The 16,810-nt window shown below is 39.7% G+C and overlaps 1 pseudogene; it reads left to right on the top strand.

Annotated features, from left to right (window-relative positions):
• The first annotated feature begins 1,874 nt into the window (after positions 1-1,874).
• Positions 1,875-5,600, top strand: LOC144526706 (uncharacterized; annotated as a pseudogene).
• The last annotated feature ends 11,210 nt before the right edge of the window (positions 5,601-16,810 follow it).

The raw sequence follows: 16,810 nt of genomic DNA, 5'->3' as shown, positions 1-16,810 counted from the left end.
TTATTTTCATCATAATCTCCACTCATGAGCCGAGATCAAACAACAGCATTTTCCTCCATGCCCTCCAGCTCTACGCCACGGGGTATCAGTATGTTGGCGTGCTCACTGCCTGAGCAGTGCACTATGATTAACCACCCGACAGGAGCTCAGAGGCTCAGTTAAACCAACATAGACCTTCCTCTTCATTTTTCCGTAATTCCTTTTCTACTCACAATTTGGACTGTTCATTCAAATATTAATTGATGTAAAATCACAAAAACTCAGTTTATTTGATCTTTGGACAAAAGCCCAGGCTTCTTCTTACAGTAAACCACAATAAAGTGCAAAGCATTCACACATGTACTTTCTTTTTTTTAAATACATACATTTAAAAATAACTTTTACATTGATGTGGATATTCTTTTTTTGTTTCTTTTGAAATCAAGGGTAAACACTTGAATAAAATCACATAAGTAGAACACGCAGCTCCAGCACATAATGGATGAGGAATCTCTTTTATTTGGTCAAATGTTTCCTTTAATTTTTTTCTTTCTTGTGGGCCAGGTAACCTTGATGAATTTTTGCATGGTTGTCTTTCCAACACGGTATTTCATTTTCTGTTTGTTTCTTTTCGGTCTCAATAGTTCTTTCAGACATGCTTGTGATAAAGGTCTACATAAATAATTGAACTTTAACTAAATGTCCATAGAGCTGCTCAATTTCAAAAGCAGAAGAAATCAATAAACTAAATACTTAATCCAATGTATCAGTCTAAATGCAAAATCCAAAGTGAGCATACGTACATAGCCTACACTATCAGCCAGTGGTGAAAAAAATACTCAGATCTTTTACTTGAGTTAAAGTAGCAGTGTACAAAGACTGTTACAAGTAAAAGTCCTGCATTTAAAATTGTACTTTAGTAAAAAATAAAATCAAAAGTCCTACTTCATTATGAAGAATGGTCCATTTCAGAACAATATTATATGATTAAATTATAATTACTTATGCAATCATCACTTTAATGTTGCAGCTGATAAAGATGGGGCTTGTAAATTTCATCATTTGATCAAAAGTCTTATCTTTATAACCTTCACCAAGGAGGTTGTTGTGGGTTTGGTTTGTGTATTTGTTTGTTTGTTTGTCTGTCTGTCAGCAGGATTAAGGTAAAACTACTGGCCTAATTTTTATGAAACTTGGTGGAAGGGTGTACCATGGGCCAAGAAAGAACCCATTACATTTTGGAACAGATCTGAGTTACAGGGCAGATATACAAATTATTTTTCACTTTTGTTTAACATTGCGAATGTTGCAAAATGAGTTCCAGACTTCAGTTCACACTGCATTAACATTGTGAGATAGGGCATGCCTTGGCGGAGGTCTACGCTCTCCAAGGGCCCTTCCAGTTTTTAAATGAAATGTCCAACAATCACACATGGTTGTAATGCCCAGGTGTCACAATACCTTTGACCCATGTAGTGTAACAGACATCTACATGTATTGCTTTAAATCACAGCTTATCTTCTTTGACCCTTTGGCATCCAAAAACAAAACCCAGCTAACTATGAATGTGCATGCCTTAGTGACATTACATGAAAATAGAACATTGGTTTTATTTCATAACTGACCCTATTAACACAAATGTTAATGTATGCAGCTTAAAACACATTTTATTGTCCTAAATGACACATTTGCATTCAAGGCATATTTCTCTATGTTAGTGGCTCCAAGGCCTTATTAATGTGTTTACATGCACACAGCATTCTGTTGAATACCCTCAAACCAAGGCAGGTCTTATTTGTGTTGTGCTGTTTGCATGCATCCTCATGCCCCTATCACAAGTGTAATCTAAATATAGCCATGGAAAAAGAACATATATACTATAAAACTGCTATGGGATGAGGTACTCATATCAGTGTCTCAGGTTAACCAAGATACGCCTTTATTGATTCGGTGTTGCATCTGCACAAGGACAGAAAGTTAAAAACTATAAGAATAGAATAAGAATAGAAACAATACAAGAGCAATAAAGTAAAAATTACAAGACAAAAATGACTTGGTGGTGTGATTAGTAGCAGCAATATACAGTATGTAATATATGTAAACAGCATTGACCAGAGAAATATATATAATATGATAATATGAAGTTATGCTACATTGTATTTGTCTGCATTAATAAATGAATATAATAGAAATATAATATATAATGTAAAAACATGGTATAATATATTAAAATATAGTATGAAACGTTTAAACATGTGAGTATCCTGATGAATAACAGGATATTGTTTAGCATTGTGAGAACATGTTCTTTCTTTAGCTTTTTTAATTCGATGTTTTGAAGATTTGAAGAAGTCCGTGGAAAACAAGTAAAACAAAAAACGAAAAGGTCACAGTGACCGAAGTTCATTAACATTTGCTGCGTTCACAGTCCACTGGGTGATGCATTTCAGATCAGATTACGAGAGAGCACATTGTGTTTTCGTATGAATTTATTTTTTAGACGTCCCCACTTTGTTTCCATTACATGGAGTTACACTAAATACAAATGTCCCCTCTTAAGATGCTGCATTTGTCAGGGAGGCTAAGGGTTAATTAAACGGACAAGACAGAAAACATAATGTTCCATTCAAAATCATCAAGCTCCATCATCAAAGCCCCATTGAGAGTGTTTACGTGCACATTAACACCCTGTTATTCTCTGAGATACTGTACAAAGATGTTGCCTTTTAAAGCTGATGCATTTATAGTGATATATTTCATACATGAGCTAGAATATGAATACATTTAAACATGAATAGGTTGGCTATGGTGACCCCGAGGAGCTCAACGCACTGCAAATTAAGGAAACATGCAAATAGACACAAGCAAACGAAGAAACATCTTCACCAATTTGACCACACGCAAAAACATCAACTTGACGACACATGCGCAGCATTTACAAAAAGCACTGCAAATACAGAAACACTTTGCAAAAAGCTCACAACACATCCAGGGGACACTAAAAAGTGATGCACATGGCTGATACACAGCACTTGCTGTTGCTGTTTGTAGATTAAAAAGTTATTCAGGTCGGCTATACGTCCGTGTTGGAAAATGTCCTAACATTTTAAAGTAAATTGGCTTATTTTAACATTGTGATGTCATAATTCAGATTCTGCTGTTAACCTCTAGCTGTAGCCTTTCTCTTTTTACTATAATAGCCGAATCATGCAAAGTCTTTAAACGCTTCAGATGTAAAGTTATTCGCTGTCAAAGTGACTTCAAAATGAATGGCAGTCAATGGAATTCTAACGTTGGGTGATCGCTTTGTAGCATCAAAATGGATAGGAGGTTCGAGCTCTGAAGCGAAGCTTACCCCCTTGGCAACAACAAGCGTGTCCCAGCCATGTGCATCACTTTTTAGTGCCCCCTGGAAACAGTTTCCATTGTGTTGTTGTAGTCAAGTTGGTGAAGATGTTTTCTTCATTTGCTTGTGTTGTGTCTATTTGTATATGTTTTCTTGATTTGTGTTGAGCTCTCAGGGTAGTTTTCTCCTCTACATGTATTGAGAGATTTGTGGTTGGAACAAAAAGTGCATTATGCTGCTCGTCATAAAATTAGGCTCTAAGGATGTAAGCTTTCATACAAACTGTTGTGTGCACGTTCATTACCCCCTGGTCTATTTCTCTACATTGACATCAGAGTTCATAATTGTGCGTATGGATGCTACAGATGGTGTGTCCATCCATCTCCATCCACACAAATTAACCATCTTTAGAACAGTACATTGAGTCTCAACAATAGGCAGGAATAACCAGAAGAAAAAAATGTTTTTGCATTAGTTACAGGGCTCAATCTGTTCACCGCTCTTTTGTTTTTGTTCATTTCCTGGCTCCGCTGAGGAAAACACTTGACAGAATGAGCATGTTTATTTTTTACTCATAAACCTTTTACCTCTTTTGGTTCAAGTGTTATAGTGTTACCAAATGTGGAATCCAGTACTTACAAACAGTATAAATCATTTCTCCTTTCCTCTAAAATACCCCATACTTTGTGTACCAAGTACTTACAACACTAAGTAATTTCTCCTTTCCTCATATCCTTTCCTCTAAACTGATGCTCTTGGGAAACATATGCAAGCCTTGTGAAGCAAGTGAGAAAAAAATAGTCCTGCTTGCCTCAGGCTTTTAGGCTAATTTCTTTTCATCTCTGAAGATGTGAAAAAAATGAGCCTGAAAAAAAAAAAAGATTTCTCACTTGCCTCTCAGGACATTGGTAGTGAAACATATGTATCTGAACATAATAATATATGCAATCCAAATTTGAAATATGTATTGCCACAAATATAAGAATTTATTAAAGTTTTAAATATTATATTTATTCAACATAATTCAAATAGCATTTTGAAGGATGAAGGCCACATCATGGTGAAAATATAATATAGCTGGTTTTAAGGAGCTCCTTTAAAGTAAATATGGAAATTATATTTCTATATATAGTAAAAATAATTATATATTATATGAGAACACCAACAAGCTCAGGCTCCCTTTTAGCTCCGTCAGGGAGGAGTTCATCGTTGCATGGGCACGGGAACATCTGCAGTACTCTGGATCAGAGATGCCAAAGTGTCAGGGATGCACAGGGATTGTTGTGAGGACAGGGAGGAAGTGGAGGGCAGTCCGGCAAGCAGAGACTCGGCTGAAGCACAAAGCCATCCTTGGAACACTGGCGCAAGGCAGAGCCAGACTTGGGAGCCTAACAGCGACCCGATATGACTCTGCCAGCGGAAAGGAAAGGCAGAGGCTGGTACAGGAGGAGGAGCCAGCTTCAGTCGAGGAAGAGCGAACCAGCAGCAAGGCGCCTGGATGAAGTGGGAGCAGGTGATGGAGCGGAGTGTCACCTGGAAGGACATCTGAAAGTGGAACTCCCAGAGGATCAAGTTCTTGATTCAGGGGGTCTATGGTGTCCTCCCAAGTCCATCCAACCTGTGCACATGGGGCAAAATAGAAACACCTGCATGTCCCCTTTGTTCCAAAATAGGGACATTAGAACACATCCTGAGCAGCTGCTCCAAGGCGCTGGGTGAGGGCCGGTATTGATGAAGGCACGACCAGGTCCTCAAATCCATCGCTGAGGCAATCAGCAAGGGGATCAAGGACAGCCGATACACCCAAGCTACTGTACAGCCAAGGCCCTTCACTTCATCAAAGAAGGACAAAAGCCAGAGAAAACATTGAAAAACTGCTCTGTAGGTTTGCTCTCCACAGCCCGAGACTGGGCGATGGCAGCCGACCTGGAAAGGCAGCAGAAAATCCCAACGCACATCACCCAGTTTAAATTGAGACCTGACATCATCTTGGTCTCTGAGGCAACAACTGATCTTGTTAGAGCTGACAGTGCCCTGGGATGAGAGGATGGAGGAGACTCAAGAGAGAAAGAGGGAGAAATACCAAGAACTGGTAGAGGATTGTCGGAGGAATGGATGGAGGACCAGGTGTATGCCAGTAGAGGTGGGCAGTAGGGGATTTGCCAGTCACTCCCTGAGCAAGGCCTACGGCACGCTGGGTATAACAGGTGCTAACCGAAGAAGAGCCATAGGCATCAACATGGAGGCAGCAGAAAAAGCATCCAGATGGCTCTAGTTAAAGAGGGGAGAGCAGTCGGGGCAGTAGAATGCCACTTGGACACAGGCCTGGGTCTGATCAGCCTTGGTCGGGTTGCCTGGACGAGGGGGTCTGTTGTAAGACTCGAAACACCCAGTGACTCCTGGAAACAACACTGATGATGTGTCCAAGGTCATGAATCAGAAGATGTTTCTGTAAAAAATTATTAATTGTTCCTACATCATTAATATTGCTTCAATTCATTTTTTATTTTTTCATTTTTATTTAACCTTTATTTAACCAGGTAGACCGTTGAGAACAGATTCTCATTTGCAACAGCGACCTGGCCAAGAATAAAGCATAAGCGTGCAAGACAACATACAGTTTTACATTCAGTACAGTATAAAAATACAGAATACAATAGTATAGTATAGTATAGTATAGTAAAGTATAAGTAAGTCTATGGATATGCGAAAGTGATATGGTGATAACACAATATAAATAAATTGACAATCTATATAAATGCTGAAATGTAGTAAAGAGTCAATATACAGTTAGCGCAAATTGTGGTCTAGTTAGTGATGTAGATCAGTATATGTGCAAAAATTGTACAATAACAATAGTGGGAAGAATAATAGTTGAGCATACCAGGGCAGATTGAATAGTGCAAAAGAGCGTTAACAGATAAGATAGCAGTGCAGGTGAAGATGTGCAACTGTGCAACTATGCAATGGGGCATGACAGAGATAATGAAATAAGGGTGTGCAGAACAGTGCATGAATGATGGAGAACAGTTAGCACGTACAGTGATTGGACAGGAGCTCAGACAGAAGTAATTTAAAGGCAGTTAGTGGGATAAAGGTTTTGAGGTTCAGGGTTTTTTGTAGTTTATTCCAGTCATTTGCAGCTGAGAACTGGAAGGAGTGGCGGCCAAAGGAGGTGTGGTCTTTTGGGGTGACCAAAGAGATGTATCTGCTTAGCGAAGGCTGCGTGTAGGTAAAGCTATTGTGACCAGTGAGCTTAGGTACAGCGGGGATTTGCCTAGCAAGGACTTGTAAATGAGTTGGTACCAGTGAGTTAAGCGTTGAGTGTGTTACAAGGGCCAGCCAACTAATGCATAGAGGTTGCAGTGGTGGGTGTTATATGGGGCTCTGGTCACAAAACGTATGGCACTATGGTAGACAACATCCAGTTTTTTCAGGAGAGTTTGAGGCAGTTCTATAAATGGCATCACTGAAATTGAGAATTGTTACAATTGTCATTTTCACAAAAGCGAGTTTGGCAGCATGAGTGAAGGAGGCCCTGTTGCGGAATAGGAAACCGATCCTAGACTTAACTTTGGATTGGAGGTGGTTTATGTGTGGCTGGAAGGAGAGGGAACTGTCTAACTAGACACCTACAGTAAGTATTTGTACACTGCATTTTCTAATTCCAACCCATCAAGCGTGGTAACGCTAGTCGGATGGGCAGGGGTGGGCAGCGATCGGTTGAAAAGCAAGAACTTAGTTTTGCCATTGCTGACTGCAATCTTAGATGCACCCCCTCTAAAAGTAAGAACTGACATTGTAAATGAAGAGTTAAATGTCTTCACCGTCTCTTTGAAACAAATACCACACTGTCTACTGTCACTGTCATTGTGTCTAATCTATAAACCTGTTCCAACTATTTGATAGTATAATCAACCACTCATGCACCATACTAAATAAACCAATACTTTAATTAATAACCTACTCTGAATAATTTATGAATCTTTCCCAACACTTTGAAAGTGTAATCAACAATGCGCTCCCTTCGGCTCAGATACCGTTCCTCATCATCTAACTGAGTGCTGGTGTTTTGGAACAGCAGACAGAAAGAACCTAATGGTATTGATCTGTCTGGGTTGTTGTGGTGCAATGCAATTTCATTCACCATGAAATGCCCTGTATATTATCATAGTAACATAGTACGGACTGATTGACATTTCAATTTGTGTAAACCGACCGACTGGACTCTGTTCATTTCCAGACAGGACGGCTTTGGAAAGAACCTCTTTTTTATAATGACAATCTGCTGTAAGATATTAGCTAGCTATTTACATGCATCTTTTAGCATAAAGCAGCATATTAATTAAAAGCCTCCCATTACTTCTGTTAAGTGGATAGGCCAAACGGGTCATTAATGCAGTTTCAATTATCAAAATTATAGGAAGTGTTTTCTTCACGATACAGTGAGAAGATGAAAGCATCACATAAGGTCTTCCTCAAAATGTCTCATCACGTGATGAAGGGCAGTTTTAGTAGCAGTGTTCTTTTGTTCTTAAAGCCTTTCAACCAGAAAGGAATAACTGAATGTACTGTACATTAGAGCAAACACATACTACAAATGGAAGTTGCTATCCTTAACATAACAGTGGAAATGTAAATGAATAACAGTTTTATTAACTGGTCAGCAGAAGACTAGTCCTACATATGCTGAGCCTGTTTTTCCAAAAGAAGAGTTCATTTGGAAAAACACATAAAAGCCATTCGAAAAATGAATAAACCAAAACTAGTTTGATTGATATTCCCTTGAGTCCTTGAAACATGTTTTATGAAAATAAAACAAAAATTGAGATCTCTTATCAAAACAACCCAAGACCAATTTGATTCATATTTCCTGGATTGAAAACACCCCAAAACATGATTTAGTAAAATAAATAAAACCTTTTTTTGTTTTTGCAAAGGAGCCCTTCAAATACCAAACTGTAAAAATGCCAAAAAGCTTGAAATTCTGGTTACAAAAAAGTAATATATGTTTTTTTTTAATGTGTCTTTATTATCAATTATACACTCATCACATACATACACAAATTTCTTTTAACTTTAACTCCCCCCGCCCCCACCCAATCCCTCTCCTAACACAGTCTGTACACATAGCATCGCATATAAAAAAAAAAAAACACAAAATAAAAGCATAGACAACAAATCTTCCCCTCAACATTTAGCAATCCCTCCAGGGTCCAGGAAGTGCCTCCAAGATATATTAGACAGTCTAGGTCCCACATGATCCAGAAATGGAGTCCAAAATATGATAAAATATACACATTTTACAGTTTTACTTGTTGTAATTTCACATGTTGAAGTTGTGGTCTTTTACAGTTCAAAATAAAAGCCTTGAACCGGCTATGTACTGTCTTAATAGTATTATTATTTAATAGGATTGCAATCACTTGAAATTGGTAAAGAATCCTGGGCAAGATATTTATCTTGCTCAGAGAGATTATTCCCAACATTAAAAGCGGCAAAGAGCCCCGTCTTTCTAGATCATCATGGACATGTTTAAGCAGAGGCTGGAAGTTGGTTTTATAAATCTTATGAAGTACAGGAGTAACAAATATACCTAAGTAAACAAAACCTTGCAATGCCCAACGAAAAGGTGACAAACCAGGGGGTAGAGTGTAGGTCTAATGGTATCGCCTCGAACTTATAGAGAATTCACTAAACTGAGTAATAACATTAAGAACTGAGGCGCAACAATGCAATACTTTTGTTTCTTTAGTTGTCTATCTTATACAGAAATGACAGTATGTTGAAACCAGTAATTTGATGCTGTGACAATCAAGGCTCGGGTGTGCTTGAAACAAACTTGTCCAGAGGCAAAAGTGTTTATGAAGAGGCAAAAATACATAAAGAGTGGTCAGATGCAATAAAAAACTTTGGATAGTCTCTTCTCAAAATAATTGATGGTGTTGCACTCAGAGGAAGAAGTTGTGTGAAGAATGAATAAAGAGAGTTTGAGAGTCGTCCAAACTCCAACGTCCAACTTTATGAGTTTCAGCAACAAGACAATGCTCCAACTCTGGCTGCTTGTCAGACTTTAGAAAGTTACAAAAATTGTCAGACACAACCTTGACAATTCCAAATGTCAGAAAGGTGTGTAATGAGACGGTTCTCTTTGACAATCCAACAATCACTTAGTATGAAGCATATTGATGTCTTCAGTTATCTTTGTTTGGACTGAGAGACGTAATCACTGAACTCTTTGTGCTTCATTTCTGTCAGTCACATTTACATTTGAATGGGTGAATCATTCTTTTGTTAGAATAGAATAAAATGTTGAGCACCAAAGACATAAGGTAGACAGTCTCGAATGTATTAACATTTTAAATGTCAGTCAGTTAAAAACCTCTCTGACCGACAGTAAGTCAGGCTGGAATAATCTGAATACATGTTTTATTTCTAAAGTTTAAATCCAAAAATCTTAGCCAGGAAGTGATGTTACATAATATTAAAGTTAAACCTCATAACAATGATTATCCTTGAACGTGGTTACTTATTGAACTGCTGAAGGGCAAACAATCTAAGAAAGCCCACCTTATATTTATTTATTTTTTGTCAAAGCTAGGGCCATTAATTCATTATTTGTATGACACATTTGCTTTGAATTAAAGAAAAAAAAACACAACCTAATATCACAAAATCTTGATTCTCTATCTTCAGCATCTGCAGTTTTTACAAAACAAAGCAGGCTATTTCTGTCCAGCCTGGGACAGTGCAGTGGTGCAGATTGAAATTCAATTTAGCCTCCAGCTCATCTCTCACTGTGACAATTTAAGTTCTTAAAATAATTTGTTTTGTATAAAGATTGGTTGATTATGTAGCTGTTAACCTGTTTCCATTTGCCATTCATCATGCCATTGACTACTGGGCGCTTTTACTGTTCCTAATATGTATGCGCAGCAGCGTGCGATATCCAATCAGTAGCAGCTAACAAAGATAGACATCTCTTTCCCTTTATTGTTAATTTTCTCTCAGCACAAATGCCGTGCAGGGCTTGAATGAGGCTACATCCACACAACCAAGTTTTCATCGAGTCTTGAAATATAAATGATCTCCTTCCACACAAGCATTTTAGCTCTGTAGCAGAACTAATCTCCATCCATATTAACACATCTGACAACTCATATCACATGACTATTTGCATACACTGGTCATGCAGATTGTCTAATGTTACTCTGTGGTTGAAAATCATGGATGTGTTAGTTGAAAATACAGAAAATAATTTGAAGAAAGAACAATAATGGCTAAAAGTAAGACCAGGGATTGCTTGAACCGACGACAAGGTGGAACTGTTACTGCGAGGTAAGTAAGCCTACCTAACAGATAAGACTAACGGACGTGCGTTGACGTTTCCGAAGGTCTCTGTTTCTGCACGTCCAGACTACAAAGCAACCCTGGAGTTTTCAAACCAAAATGTAGCAAAAGAAATTAGTTTTTAAACGAAAACGTAGTAGTGGGGATGTAGCCTGAGACTCTGACCTCCAAACTGCCGCTGATGGCCAGGTCAGCGACAATGTGTGTGTGTGTGTATGTGCGTAAGTTAATTAAAGGCACATTTGTGTTCTGTTAATACTACATTGGATTTCTATGTAGACGCTGACTTGTATGGTCAGACAGTCCTCACTGACAAAATTTACATCACGCACTCTTCAAGTCTTTTGCAGCCACCAGGATGTAGAGTTTACTTAGGACTTTACTTCTGTTTTTTTTACTCTGCCCTTTAGTTGTCAGCCTGGTGGCAGTCTAGTGGCTTAACATTTTTTTTCTTCATTTTGATTAAACAAGTTATGAAAGGAAAAAATGACTTTAAATAGAAATACAAATTTCAATTATTCCCCCATCAGCTAATAATCATATTTTTCCATTTTACAAAAAAAGGATATGCCTCGAGCTTCAATGAGGTGTTTCCCATGACATGAGGCGTCACGTCAGATTAATCAGTGACATTCTCACAGTTAAACTTTCATTCATATTATATTAATAATTTAAGCTTATGAACTTAAAGGAGAATTCCAGTCAATTTCAACACGTAGCTCTGTTGTTTGGAAATTTGGAGTGCTGGCAGTAGCAAAAAAAACGAAAACAATCGGTGCTGCCTACACCGTGTTATCCCCCTGCTAGCGTTAGCACCCAACAGGCTTAAACAGGGTAAGTTTTAAACATGTTTTAAGCCTCTAAACATGCTTGAAATGTCATTACAAATGCCTACCCATGTGCAGTGATTCCTTCTGAGGGAACACAGCGAATCTGACTGCAGTAGATGTGACAGAAAGGCATAAAAGTTGTGTTAATCCAGCCAGTGCACATACCTCTGTTTATTTCCTGTTTTCCGGTCAAGTCCACACTAGTCGATTGTCAAACTCATACAATCCAATATTCCAGTCAAATTTGCTGTATTTCGGACCTCCAGTATTTAGATGAAGAAGGTTTTGAGAAAAATGTGTGTCAGAGTTAGTTGGCTATAGCTGTAATTTCAATGTGTCAGAATATTTAATCAACGTTTAAGTAATTGTCAGATGGGACTCAATATTAAAGGGCCAAAAAAATCCCCGAAATATAAGCAATGTAAAATATCCTAAAAAAATGTTTATCAAAACTATCAAAGAGCAACCAGAAACAATGCCAAGCCCAAGTTCAAACTAGCATTGTGCTACTTAGGATGTTGAAAATAAAGTGATATAACAAATTATATTTAGGTCTCTGCTTACAGATATTTCACCAATTAAATTACATTAATATCTTACACACACACACACACACACACACACACACACACACACACACACACACACACACACACACACACACACACACACACACATTTTAATGCATGTCACATCTCTCACTCTCTCTTTTCTGTCACTCACACGTTCTCCCACATGCACACACATGATATCATTTCATGTGAGGACTTCGATCACACTCCTTCAATTTCAAAGAAGCAGCCCTCTGTGACCGCTGTAAAAGGTTATCAAATGCAAACACACACATGAGACCTTTAACACAATGTCAGCATCCCCCACACGACATATTTTCATTACTATTCCTCTACTTTGTGTTGGTATGTGAGTAAATTCTCTATGTGTATGTTCTGTATAATATAAGGGACCGTTCGGTATTTACGGAATGGACCACCGGAGGAAAATAGGGGAGGGTCATGTCTTTTTATTTTTTGTTGAGGGGAGGGTCATCCAACATTTTTTAGTCTGGGCGGGGGGGTCACCCAACTTTTTTATTCATGAAAAGAACAAAATTTCAAAGTGGCTTGTTTGGTGCATATTTATCCATGTAGCTCTCAGTCTCGGCCCCCTAGCAGATGGGTCTGACCACATACGCAGAGTTTGCTGGTGGCTCAAACGGGTAATTGCATTGTTTAAAAAATGAGTGGAATAATTACGACCAGATATTTTTTAAATATCTTAAATAACACAAAACAACTAAATGGTGGTAGGTAATACATCAGATTTCATATACTGCTTTAGTAAAAAAAAATATTACCTGGCTGACAATGGGAGCAGCAGGACGCAAAAAACGAAAGTTACTGTTGCACTAGTCTGGACATCTTTCCGTGCCAACCTTGCAATAAAGGTTTCCTAAATGCCATGTATATAAATGTGATGTCAGCTTACTAATTGATTGCGGGTTTTGTGTAGATTTGGACTTGTATACGTTTATTCCACTTTTTTAAACGGCGAAGTGGAGAGGCCTCGTTCACCTGTTTGGAGCTGGCTGGTAAATGTGACGCTCGTCTCGGCCTTGCTGGATACACCGTGACTCTGCTTGTGGATCTACTGATCGCTATGGATTACTTTTTTTTCCGTGTCATTGGATTACGGCAAAATACGGATCTTTTTTCTTAACGTGTCTTAATGTTTTATGGTGAGTTTGGAGAGGCATCTCAACAGACTGTAGGTCGAACGATAGTTACGTTATTGTAACTCCAGATTCTATGAGTATAGGCGTAGCCCTCTTCAGCTAATGTAACTGGAGCAGGTGGTCCGGATCTTAGAGGGCTACGCCTATACTCATAGAATCTGGAGTTACAATAACGTAACTATCGTTCTATTTCGTATAGGCTTCGCCCTCTAAGCCACGCTATGGGTTAGGGCGAAGCTGATGTAGTCAATGCCACCTGCGACCCAGAGCCCACAAGTGGAACATAGACTAAACTTTTTTCCCTTCACTGTCTCTCTCTCTCTCATCCACTGACAGGAGACTGTATCAGATAAGCCGTTATCTAGGTAACGGAGCCTGCCATGGTAATGATTTGGCCTAGCTGGCTGTAAGGCCCAAGCCGAGAGTGCAGGCATGCATGATTGGTGAGGGTAATACATGATTGATAATTATGGGACGCCCAAGGTCCTCCCAGCCACCCAGAGTAGTGGCGGGGAGGACCCCAGGCAGTACACATGCAGCGGCACATATCATGATTGTAGGCATGCATGGTAGTGAGAGAGGATGTATCGACAAGTTATGTCTTTAGCTGATTTTTAAAGAATCCACAGAAACTGCAGACCGGGTAGAAGGGTAGAGGTAGAGAGTTCCAAAGTTTAGGTGCTACGGACTCAAATCTCAGTCACAAGGGGTCTTAAGCGTGGTGTGTGGGACAGACGGTAAATTTAACATGTTGGACCTAACAGAGCAAGCTGACAATTATGAGTGAACACACATGATTACATTTGATACATTTATTATTTAATATTGATTAGTGCTGCTTTAATTAAAGCCCTATCAATAGTTTATGGTTTGGATAAAAAAAAATTTCTCTCACTCTGACAGAGAACACAGAACGGCAAAAACAAAATATAAATGCATTCTGCAATATTAACTAACACTGTGTCCATACACTGGTAAAATGCATTCTGTATTCTGATGATTAAAAGGATGAATGGTTATGTGCGGTTATGCTCATCTAATGCTTTGGACAACTCAGGTTGTTTATTCCGTAGTTGGAGCTTTATCTGTAGGCTGCTGGTGTTTCTCTGTTCCCAATCCAATCTCCACTCTTGCAACAACCCTCTAAAAGTCAGTCACTTTTCCTCGACTGCCTCTCGTCTGTCTTCCTCCCCTCGCCTATCCCACTTCACCCCTTCTTTCTACTCTCTATTGTCTTTCCGTCCCATTCTCTAGTCCCCACTGTTTCTGTTTACTCATTCCCTCTCCATTGCTTTCTCTGTTTCTTCTATTGATGGATCCGAAAGTTCAGGCCCTCAGAATGCCAAATAATGTCTAAGGTGCCCTACAACATAGCTCAGAGCCTCCACAGAAAAACACAAATCAATACACTCAGTCTGGTTCTGACTTTTACTGACCAACGATGTCATGAGATCTAACCCCAGCTAATGCGATGCTGTTCCCTTGTTACTTTGCCTTTGTCCGAATCAACCCTGTCTCCTGGAAATTACATCTATATAAAATTAATTTGTTAACAAACAAACCTAATGCAGACCGGATTACGTCTTCTATTAACATAACGAGGAAATGTTAATTATCGTATCTGGCAAGTCATGAAAATGTTGATACTGAAAGTATAAGTACAATTTTACCCGCCAACATATTTCATTAGTTTTCCATCAAAAAATTAATTCTGGGGGCTTGGGTAGCTCACCTGGCATGCGCCCCATGTACAGAGGCTCAGTCCTTGCAACAGTGGCTGTGGCTTCGGTTTCAACCTGGGGCCCTTTGCTGCATGTCATTCCCCTCTCGCTTTCCTATAAAATAAAGTTCTAAATATGCCCAAAAGATAAAAAAATAAAATTAAATAAAATAAATAAATAAATAAATATATATATATTTTAAATTTTAAGATTATTTTATATATATATATATATATATATATATAAATTCTGGTAATACAATATCTGCTTATATTGACTACAGTAGTATTATACTTTGTTCTGGTTATGTCTAGACAGTCACGGCACTTGGCTAAGTTTAGGGAAAGATAATGGTCTGATTTAATACATAAAAAGTCTGCAGTGACTTGAGACACAACGTGTTTATTAAAGGGATACTTCACTGATTTAGCATTAAGCATTGTATCAGTAGAAACTATTCTATTTTTGAATGACCGTGCTTCCCTCCCTCATGTCCTCCTGAGAGGGGAGATCTCTGTATTTTGGGTCTGGAAAAAGTTAAACCGATGACGCAAAAATCGCCATCGTATTTTTTTACGTCATCGGTATAAATTTTTCCAGAGGCAAAGGACTACAGCCAATACTTCCACATAGCCCATAGGGGGTTGGACGTCGTTTTTTTACGGAAACTGCCGAGGTAAAAACGAGTGTCAGCCATCTTCAATCATCGCTTAGCTTCTCTGCAAGGAAATTTTAGAACAACAATTATGTGCATACCAACTACCGCACACATTTACCACCGGGATACATTGTATCCCGGTGTAACCACGGTGAAACGTTGTTTCGTGTATATGGTTGAAATGACAATAAAACACAGTTGAGTAGTTGATCGTCTCACTGTCTATCTGTCTGTAAACGGTAGGGGTGGCTTGGGAGTGGACTCAGAGCAGCGAAGCAAGTGCATTCTGGGATTTGGTGTCTTTCATCCACATTAGCCAAAAACACATTTCCTGGCTTTTCTCGGCCTAGAAGGCACCAATTTCAAAAATAATTTCACATTTATACTACATAAGTGACCCAATTTAAAGATATATTCAGCTTTCCAGCGGTGAAATATCCCTTTAATATTAACTATTTTGCTTCTCCGGGAACCATCACCTTATCGTGGTGGAGAGGTTTGTGTGTCCCTATGAACCTGAGGGCTGTGTTGTCTGGAGCTTTGTACTCCTGGTAGGGTCTCCCAAGGCAAAGTGGTCTCAGGTGAGGGGCCAGACAAAGAATGGTTCAAAAATCCTATGAAAAATCGAGGAAGGGATGAAGTGACCCTGCCCGGAGGAAGCCCGGGGCCCCCGTCTGGAGCCAGGCCCAGATGGAGGGCTCGTCAGCGATCGTCTGGTGGCCGGGTTTGCCACGGAGCCCGGCCGGGCACAGCCCGAAAAAGCTACGTGGCGGACATCTCTCCATCCCATGGGCCCACCACCTGTGGGAGGAACCGCTGGGGTCGGGTGCGCTGCCACATGAGTGGCAGTGAAGGTCAGGGGCCTCGACGGACCAGACCCGGGCAGCAGAGGCTGGCTCTGGGGACGTGGAATGTCACCTCTCTGTGGGGGAAGGAGCCGGAACTTGTGCGGGAGGTGGAGCGCTACCGGTTAGATCTGGTGGGGCTTACCTCTACGCACAGTCTTGGTTCTGGAACCATACTCCTGGATAGGGGTTGGACTCTTTTCTTCTCCGGAGTTGCCCAGGGTGTGAGGTGCCGGGCGGGTGTGGGGATACTCACAAGCCCCCGGCTGAGCGCCGCTACGTTGGAGTTTAACCTGGTGGGACGAGAGGGTCGCCTCCCCTACGCCTGCGGGTTGTGGGGGGAAAACTC

Source organism: Sander vitreus, chromosome 12, assembly GCF_031162955.1.
Source record: "Sander vitreus isolate 19-12246 chromosome 12, sanVit1, whole genome shotgun sequence".
NCBI lineage: Eukaryota > Metazoa > Chordata > Actinopteri > Perciformes > Percidae > Sander > Sander vitreus.
Note: the sequence above shows the minus strand (reverse complement) of the source record. Positions and strands in the feature narration are given on the sequence as shown.